Raw genomic sequence first — 9,583 nt, forward strand, 5'->3', positions numbered from 1 at the left:
ATAAAGATCCCAGCAGAATACATTATAGGAATGATGATTCCAAACTGTATATGGAAATACAAAGAAAGAACAGCAAACACAATTTTGAAAAAGAACAAGGTTGGAGACATCATATCCCATTTTAGGAATGACTACAAAGCTGCAGAAATCCAGACTATGGAGTGATACTGACAAAAGTCTGGATGCAAACATGTGGAAAAAAGTAAACCAGCATAAATAATGGTCAATGGATTTTTGACAGACGTGCAACAGTAATTCACTACAAAAAGATACTCTTTTCAACCTCCGAGATGAAGCGATTGGACGGACACCTCCTATCCCTCTGTATAAAACTTCTCCCTGCCTTATACAGACATTCTTTGGTTTCCATAAGACACTGGGCTCCTGGACACCGAGGACACTGACATCCTCATGTCCTTTATGTAAAATGGCTTAGTATTTACCATGCATATTCTCCTGAATACTTTAAGCCATCTCCTACTCATTTAGAGCACCAAGTACAATGTAAGTTCTATGTAAAGAGGTGTTATACTGTATTATTCAAGGAAAGACACAAAACTTGTGTGCATTTGGTACACATGCATTTTTTCCCTTTTTATCCATACCTGGCTGAGCCCATAGATACAGAACTCACGGATACAGAGGGCTGATGGTACTTGACTCAAAAATGAGTTCAGTAGGGGCCATCAATCTACGTTTAAAATGTAAACACTATAAAACTTCAGAAAACAAAATACTTATCATCTTGAGTTAGATAGTTCCTAGATGTGACACCAAAGTATGAAACATTACAGAAAACTGATAAACTGGATAAATTGAAATTGAAAACTTTTGCTCTGAAAAGAAACAGGGCAATGAAAAGACCAGCAAATATTAAAAAAAATTTGCAAATGACCCAGCAAATGACTTGAATCAGACATCAAATGCAACAGTTAGAAAATTCAGTTTTGAAAACTGGACAAAAGGTGTTCTAGAATACACAAATGTCACACACAAAAAAAACCCACTTTTGAAAAATGGACAAAAGCTTCAGACTCCCATACCACAAGACCACGTATGTCAGACAAATACATGAAAGATGCTCAAAGTCAAGATGCTAAGAATCATTAGCCTTTAGGGAACTGCAAATTCAAACCATGAGACGCTGGGCATGGTGGCGCAAGCCTGTGATCCCAGCACTGGGAAGGGTGAGAGACAGGAGGATCACCGTGAGTTTAAGGCCAGCCTGAGCTATGTAGTGAGTTCAAGCCTAGCCTGAACTACACAGTGAGACCGTTTGAAGGACACAAAGAAAAAATTCAAACCATGTGACAATGTCACTATATAACTAGGAAAATAGAGGATATATATATATATGTACACACACAATTTTTCTTACATATACAGTAATACCTCAGTTCATAAATGCTTCTGTTCTCAAAATTCGGCAAATTTGGCTTCCATCCACAAACTCTGCATTGGGTGACAAACAGGATGACAGCCATCCTCCTCCCACAAACACAGATGCAGCCATCTTCCCCCAAATCGCAAAACAAATTAAGTTCATAAACCAAGGTATGTTTACTGTAATACCAAATACACCGGTGAGTGTGAACAGCTGGAGTTCATACGCTGTTGATGGGAATGCACAGGTCATGGCCACTTTTAAATAGTCTGGCAATTTTTCATAAAGTCGAACCATCACTTACAGCAGTCTCCAATATATTTACCCTAGAACAGCGGTGGTGAACGTATGGCATGTGTGCTGCAGTGGGCTGTTTGTAAAATTCGTAGACCTATTCACCAAAGTTAAGTTAGTTTCACTACATATGTTAAAAAAAGTATTTTCCAAAACCAGTGTCCTCACCACTAAGACGCCTCAAAGTTAAAAGCCCAGGGTTAGGTGTCGGTAGGAACATGGGGTGCACACACTGCTGGTGAGCACACAATGACACAACCACTTTAAAGAACAGTTTGGGTGTTTCACAGAATTATCTGTGTACTTTCCCTGTGATTAACCCATTTTATTTCTAGAACAAATGGAAACACAGGTTTAATTTAAAAACATTGTATGTCTTGTGTTAGTTTTGGCACTGTGTTAATGTCAGCAGGCGTTTCTATCCATAATCAGTCAAAGCTGGAAACCACCCAGATGTCTCTAGGATTGGCGATATCCTTAAAACGGACCACTTGACAATAAAAAATAACGAACTGTTGCCTGTGCAGCAACATGAAGGAATCTCGGAGCAGAGTGATTGTATCTACAAGCCTTTCAAGCTGGGCAGTACCAACCCCATGGGTACAAATCACCGCAGTGCTCGCCCTGGGGCGGGAGGTGTGAGGACCACTTGGGAAAGGGGGTGGAATAACTTCCTGTGTGATGGAGATGTCCCACATCTGCATGGGGTCCATATGGTGGGGACAGACGTTTATTAAAACTTAGCACAGGGTCGGGGATATAGCTCAGCGGCACAGCGCCTGCCTGGCAAGTGCAAGGTCCTGAGTTCGATTCCCCGTACACAAAAAAAAAAAAACAAAAACTTAGCACATTGTACCCTGCTTGTCTATATTTTTCATTGTAATTTTTACTTTAATAACGAAGGCAGTCTTTGAGAATATTCTGGGATACCTAAATCCAGGGAGTTGATACATTTGTACCTGAAAATGACTGTCTCCTTGACTCAGTCACATCAGATTTTAAAATCAGCCAGACCTGCTCATGGCGCTGTGGGCCTCAGCACCCCGAGGCCAGCAGTTGCCGTCCAGAACCACAGGAGAATAAGACGCCCGCGGCTCCCTCCACTGTCAGTGCAAGTCTGTTTCCTTCTCACTTCCCTTGGGAACGGCACACAGAGCTTTCACTTACAGTAATAGCAGGAAGAGAAACCAGTTTGGAAACTGGATGTGGGTATCTTTTATCCTTACCACGCTATTTCAGGACTTGCAGCAGAGAGGGCCCGAGTGGGGGGAGGGCTATCTACCTTGCCCAGACAACTACATGGGTAAAACGAGTCACACCCATTCCTCCTGCACTCTGCAGTCGGACCACTCGTCTAGATTGTCTGTGGGACCACACTGCATGGCACCTAGATAGTAAAACATTGAGGTTTGACCCTCAGCTGGTTTCCACATAGTCCTTTATTAAGGAGAGAAGACCACTGTACTTCAGCTAGTACTTCAGTGGTCTAATTTATACTGTTTACCATCTCATTCCAACTAGTAGATGAGACAGGCAAGCGTGTTTCCCCTTGCAGAGCAAACAGAGAGCATTCACGTCGCAGTAAGAATGCAGCTCCCAGTCCTAATCCCAGGCTCTTCCTGGATTACTCATTGCTCCAAAGATATTTTCTCCAATCAGAAATGTTTTTAAATGTGAAACTTCCTCTCTTGAATTTACAGAACACCCACCCCCATGTTTGAATTACTCATTTCCAGTAAAGCCTACAGTACAGTAGCTCCCTCCTGGTCTGTGACTGTCACTCCTGTCATGAGCTGGTCTCGCCTTGGTCGGGAATATTGTGGCCCGGAGCTTCCCCGGTCTCCAGGACAGATCTGTCACTCCCACCGAAGGCAAAGCTGTCGGCTGTGGTCTTCAGGTCTTATCTTGGTAAAATGACACACATATCTTCATGCTATGAGGAATCCACTGTTCCACTGCCCAGCTAGTGGAATTGCTTGTCACTGGCTGAGAGAAGATGCAGTTGCCTCATCTGCATTGAGCTAATCAGACTTAGCATTGTACTTTCTACACTACAGAAGCCACTTAAGATTTAAGGTTTATCATAAATAAGAAAGTCGGATCCAGACCCAAGATATGGTTCTCTGAGAGACTGCTTGCTAACACATACATGGCCCCAAGTTTGAGTCCCAACACCACCACCAAAATATCCGTAAGTCAGAGCCTGGGGCGGCATCCACAGCATCAGCTGTTCATAATTACAGCTGCTCAGCTCCTTGGTAGACATTTAAGGCAATTATAGTGCAGACCTGTAAATTATTGATCAAATAAGCTTTGTGTAATTTCAGTCTTCCCCTAATAAAATAGTTGGTCCATAATAAAGAAATAAAATTTCCACAGTTAGCACTAACGCAGGACAGTGCTGTAGCAGATTACAGATGACTGGCGTTGGGACCGCAGGCGTGGTCTGCTGTCCAGGGTTAAATTTTAGACTGTTTTCATCTATCAGGTTGGGAAGTTACAATGGCCATCAGTTGGAGGATACATTAAATACTGGATGTTGGCTAGGAAATCTATTTCGGCTTTTGTGTCATTTTTAACAGGCTGATTATAAAAGTTAAATAATGTAACTTTTCAAAAATATTTAGCATCTTTTATACCTCAGTAACGTAGGCTAGCCAAAAGAGCTATCTATGAAAACATGCCTTAACCACCCAGTCAGACTGTAGCAAGTGGCTACTGTGTGTTCAGGACCAGTGTGCATGAGAACGTGCTGGCACACCTGTAACCCACACACTGTTGGGCACGGAGCTGGAGGACTGCAAGTTCAAGCCCATCCCGGACAACTTAGTGACCTACCAAGACCCTGCCTCAGAAATAAATAGGAAAGGGCTGGGGACGTAGCTCAGTGCAAAGGCTCTGGATTCAACCCCCAGTGCTGGGGGAAAAATGTGTTTTATTTAACAAAATAACGGGCAGGGTGGATGAGGAGAGAACTTATTCAGGCCATAAGTAGGGTGCACGCCCAGAGAGGATCTTTAATTTGTGTTACCTTTGCCCTCTTAAGAGGTGGCTAATTGTTCCTGCCACCGCCACCCAAAACTAAAATGGAGCAGAGCTTTTCCTCCCTCTTTCCTTGAATCTCACTGCAGACACATTTGTATCCATCACACAAGCACACAGGAGGCAAGCGGCCTTCTGATGGGTTCCCAGTGTCACTGTGGGCCTTTGCTGAAAGTACCAAAATAAAAAGTAAAACCATCAGCTGCCCTCTCCGCACTTCCTCAGCAATGGGTCTTGCAGCTGCTGGCCTGATGTTCTGTGCCGGCTCCATAGCGCACACTCTGGAGCTGTGATCCTCCACCGGGGTGGCGCCTTTGGGAAGAAGCTGCTTAGGAATACGCCAGGGAGGGCAGCTCCAAGAAGCTATAACCTGGACGTGAGCGGGGGCCCCACACTACTCAGAAAGATCACTACCCAGAAAGAATGGCTGCCATCAACACATCTAAAAACAAATGCTGGCGAGGATGTGGGGAAAAGGAACGCTTCTACACTGCTGGCGGGAATGTAAACTAGTGCAACCTCTATGGAAATCAGTATGGAGAGTCTTCAAAAAACTAGAATTAGAGGTCCCTTTTGACCCAACTAGTCCCCCCTTTTAGGTATCTTCCCAGAAGACCTAAAATCACCATATTACAGGGATATATGCATATCCATGTTTACAGCAGCACACTTTATAATAGCTAGATCTCAGAAACACAGTATATGCCCATCAACAGAAGAATGGATAAGGAAAATGCGGTATTTATACACAAGGAGTACTCTGCTGCCATAAAGATAAACTTGAGGTATTTGCAGGTAAATGGACACAAGTTGAGAACATAATGTTAAATAGGACGCACAAGCTTAAATATCACATGGTTTCTCTTCTATGAGAAATACTGTACACAAATACAAAGAACAAAATACACACACATACATAATACATATACAAAGTACATGCAAACACAAAGAACAAAATACACACATACATAATACATATACAAAGTACATGCAAACACAAAGAGCAAAATAGAGATAAACAGGAAGTAGGGAGAAGTTAAAATACTTGCCCAAATTACATTACATAAGAACATTTCATGTAATAAAAATATTTCAATGTTTGATAATTTGTTTCATTTATATTAGTTATCTTAGTTCACTGAAAAGAAAATTTGTGTTATCCGTTTTTTGTAAGAATATTTTAGTTTAGATCTTGTGCTGAGTAACTATTCTGAAGATACCAATACCATGTAATAACTATTGTTATTCTTTTCTTTCATTATGAAAGTTTTCATAAAGCAATAAAAAATATGAAAAAAATAAAAAGTAAAACCTGATCGAGATGCATGCTTTGTCCACTAAGATGGTATGTAAGCCCCTAACTCTTCTCCTGGAGTCACATTTCCCTTGTGGATTCCTGCTCATAGATACATAAGGGAATGTTCTGAATCATGGTAATTATCCTTATAAAAGTCTGATTCACGGGCCCTGGTCACTGATCCTAGGGACTTAGAAGAGCTTTTTCCCTTCCTTATCAGTTCTAGTGTTTGCTATATAATGAAACTAATTCAAATACTTTAGCACAAGTAGGAAGCATAAATAATAAAAGAGCGCTAAGTGCTGTGCCCTGAATTAAATTCCAGGCAGCAGTATATTTAATTTGAAACACTGAAAAGAACCATTACTCTGACAGGGAGACCCGGAGACGCAGTGTTCAAATACACTTGGAGTCTAGGTCAAAAACCAAGCGTTCACAAAGTTTGCTATTTAAAGCTTAGTAAATCGCTCATGATACGCTACACTGCTTTCTATAAGGAGGTGTTAGAGCTGCAGTTGTCTGCGGCTGATGGTCAGTGTTTCAGGAGAGGAAAGGTACCCTTAAACACGCTGCGATTCTGGTTTTCCCCACTGGACTCGGCACTAACCGGAGGAGATCCCCTGCCCTGTCCAGCCAGTCTCCTTGCCGCACCGGTCCTCACTTCCTGCTCCTGACCCTTCTTTCAATCGGAACACACCAGCGCCCCCTTCTCTCCACCGGTACCCTTTTCCCTCTTGCTTGCTTAAACCAGAGAACTACTCTCTTCAAGGATAGGGGAAGCCCATCTCCCTCGTGCAGACCTCCCAGAATTCCTCTAATCTGCCCCGTCCTTGAACTGGTGTCTGTTGAATTTATAAATGTTAGCTCCTCAGAGGAGACTAAAACTTCCTCATGGGCGGAGTCCCTTTTCCTTTTGTTACTTTGTACAGAACAGTCTTCTGTATCAAGGCGCTTCATGGAGGGGTATTAAGGTTTGGCCCTTTGACATCCATGTGCCTGCAGTGTGTCAGATGCCGGGAATACGGGTGAACTTTACGGCTCTGCCTACATCAGGGCGCTTATAAGCAGAGGCTGCAAACCTGCCGTAGTGCTCGGGCCAGGGTTTCATTTGACCACTACAACATTTAGAGCATTCTGAATGAGGGTACCTGCAAGCTGGGCATTCACTAATTCCCAGGTCTCCCTTCCAGCCTTGGGTCTGTTACCCAGCCAGCTTCACTGGTCGGTTACCATTAGCTCCTTGGAAAACACTTGCTTTCACAACTCTTGATTTAAAAAAGAAATGATTCTGTGGTGCTGGGGATTGAATCCAGGGCCACACACACGCTAGGCCACTGAGACGCGTCGCTGGCCCCACAACCCTTAATTGTTAAGGCATAAATTCATTCTTAAGAGCAGATACCGACTGGAGTCATTAACGACTGCCCAAACTTTCAAATTATAACACCATGGTGGTTCTTTCTCCACCAGTTCTGTGCATGTTGTTCACTGCATACTTGCAATGGAAAATAACCCCCAGTTAGAAAGTTCCCAACTCCAAAAGCAGATGGTATATTAATTAATTAGAGAAAGAAAGCAGAACCACTGAGCAGCTGTTTTGCTGCCTTAAAAGCAAATGAGCTTCAAGCTGGAAGGGACAGAAACTTCATCAAGACAGCTCTAACGTGCAAGCACGAGAGACCTCTTCAAAGAGTCCCTGTCCTCACATTCTGGTGGCTCAGGCACCGGGGACCCCCTCGAGCCCTCAGGTGTGAGCACGGGAGTATTCTGATACTCTCCAGAAAACCTGGGGCAAGAGGCCCAGGTCTCACATACAAACCACTCCCCCCAAATGCTCTTATTTCTTAACACTGAAGAACATAATTAGAATTCTTAAGCACTACAGACTATTTAGTTGACATCAATCTCTGGCAAAAAGTCTCTTAATCATAAAACGGAGTACCTGGGGGCGGGTGGCAATTTCTAGGAATTAGCAGTTCCCTAAGAGGCACTGACTCTTAAATTAACATTTACTTTTGTGATATATTAGGGCCTATTCAAATTTCTTATTTTTAGCAAGGCACTGGATTCAAATTTTTCTCACATCCTTATGAAGTAGACTGATCTATGGACTAGAACAATTTATGGGCCAGAATATATCAACTCACTGAAATAAAACAGGCTGAGTTCAGCTGATTCATTCATCTGAGCAATATCTATGGAGGACAACCTAGATTTCCAGCTACTATTATAGTGGTGCTTTCAGTGCTCTGAATTTAACAACTACCCTTTAAGGCAGATATATCTAGCCACAGTTTTATTGATATGAAAAAGTAGTTTCTCAAGATCACAAACCTAGTAGGAGTAGGAACCAAACTTCAGAATCAGGCTTCTGATACACCACCTGCAGAGCAGACAGACCTGCGCCACACACGACCAGGGACTTGAACTTCCGGTGAGAACTCACCAAAGGCACAGAATTCACGTGATGAACGTCAAAGTCAAGATTAAAACATATCAAAGCAGGAGAAAGTACAAATTCAAGAAATGCTCAGTTGCACAATTTAAAAAGTAAAGCCCACCTTGACGGGAAAGTTGGTGGGGACATTTACTTCGGAGTACTTGAAGGCGGGAATATATTTTTTGAATATACTCACTGAATTCAATTTTGGGCTAAGGACCTTAGCACAAAGGAGGGTCTTTGGTAAGGAAAGAACCAAAATGATTGTTAAAGATAACAGGTACTGACTTCTGGTCACCTATCCTAAGTACTTTATGCACATTATTAATTTCATTCTTACAAGTCTCTGGCAGACAGTATACTTACGATCACTGCCATTTCACATACCGATAAAAGGCTACCAAATAGACAAAAATCTTATTTTGTAACACTTTAGACCTTACTAAACTGTGTTTTGGTCATGGTCTTTTCAGCCTCTAGATCTTTGCACATGATTTCCAAAGTTGGAGGGCTGTTGGCAAAAGCGCCCACTGGGAAGCCTACCGAACCCGGCTGGAGGAAGCGGCCGCCGGGTACACAGGGCTGTGCTAACCGTGCAGGCAGGGACACCTCAGCCGGGGCGAGCGCCCGCCAAGTGCCCCGAGAAGGCGCCGCTGCTCAGCTCGAGGCCGTGGGGACCGTGAAGCTCCGCTTTTAAAAGTGCCCTTCTGCTAATAAGTAACTTTTGGGATTTTGGCTCGATTGCAAAGTAAAGTTAAAAACTGCACTATTTTCCCAAACCATCCTACTTCACCTAAATAACGCTATTTCCCGTTTATGTAGGACAGCCAGGCAGGTTCTGGAAAACCACCCCATCCAAAGCAACAGGAAATTCCAACTGTTCATTTGGGGTTGATTTCTACTTTGTCAGAATAAAAAGATTCCTAAAAGATAAACATCACATGCCAGATCCTAAAAGGATGAAGTCTTTGCTATGAGACGACTAGTTCATAATTTTTACAATCAGACGCGCACCAAGACGACCAACTCCAGCCGTCCCGCTCGGCTCCCCAGACCCCGTCTCGGGCCGCGCGCCCCGCCGCCGCCGCCGCCGCCGCCTCCTGCGCAGCCTCTTCCGCCGGTGAAT

General features: G+C 43.3%; 1 protein-coding gene across 2 annotated transcripts in view; it reads right to left on the minus strand.

The window, feature by feature from the left end:
• LOC102003714 (chromosome unknown open reading frame, human C2orf88) overlaps window positions 1–9,583 on the minus strand; it is a 50,016-nt gene that overhangs the window by 12,283 nt on the left and 28,150 nt on the right. The window lies entirely within an intron of this gene.

Source organism: Chinchilla lanigera, unplaced genomic scaffold, assembly GCF_000276665.1.
Source record: "Chinchilla lanigera isolate Chin_1 unplaced genomic scaffold, ChiLan1.0 scaffold00002, whole genome shotgun sequence".
In the NCBI taxonomy this organism is placed as follows: domain Eukaryota; kingdom Metazoa; phylum Chordata; class Mammalia; order Rodentia; family Chinchillidae; genus Chinchilla; species Chinchilla lanigera.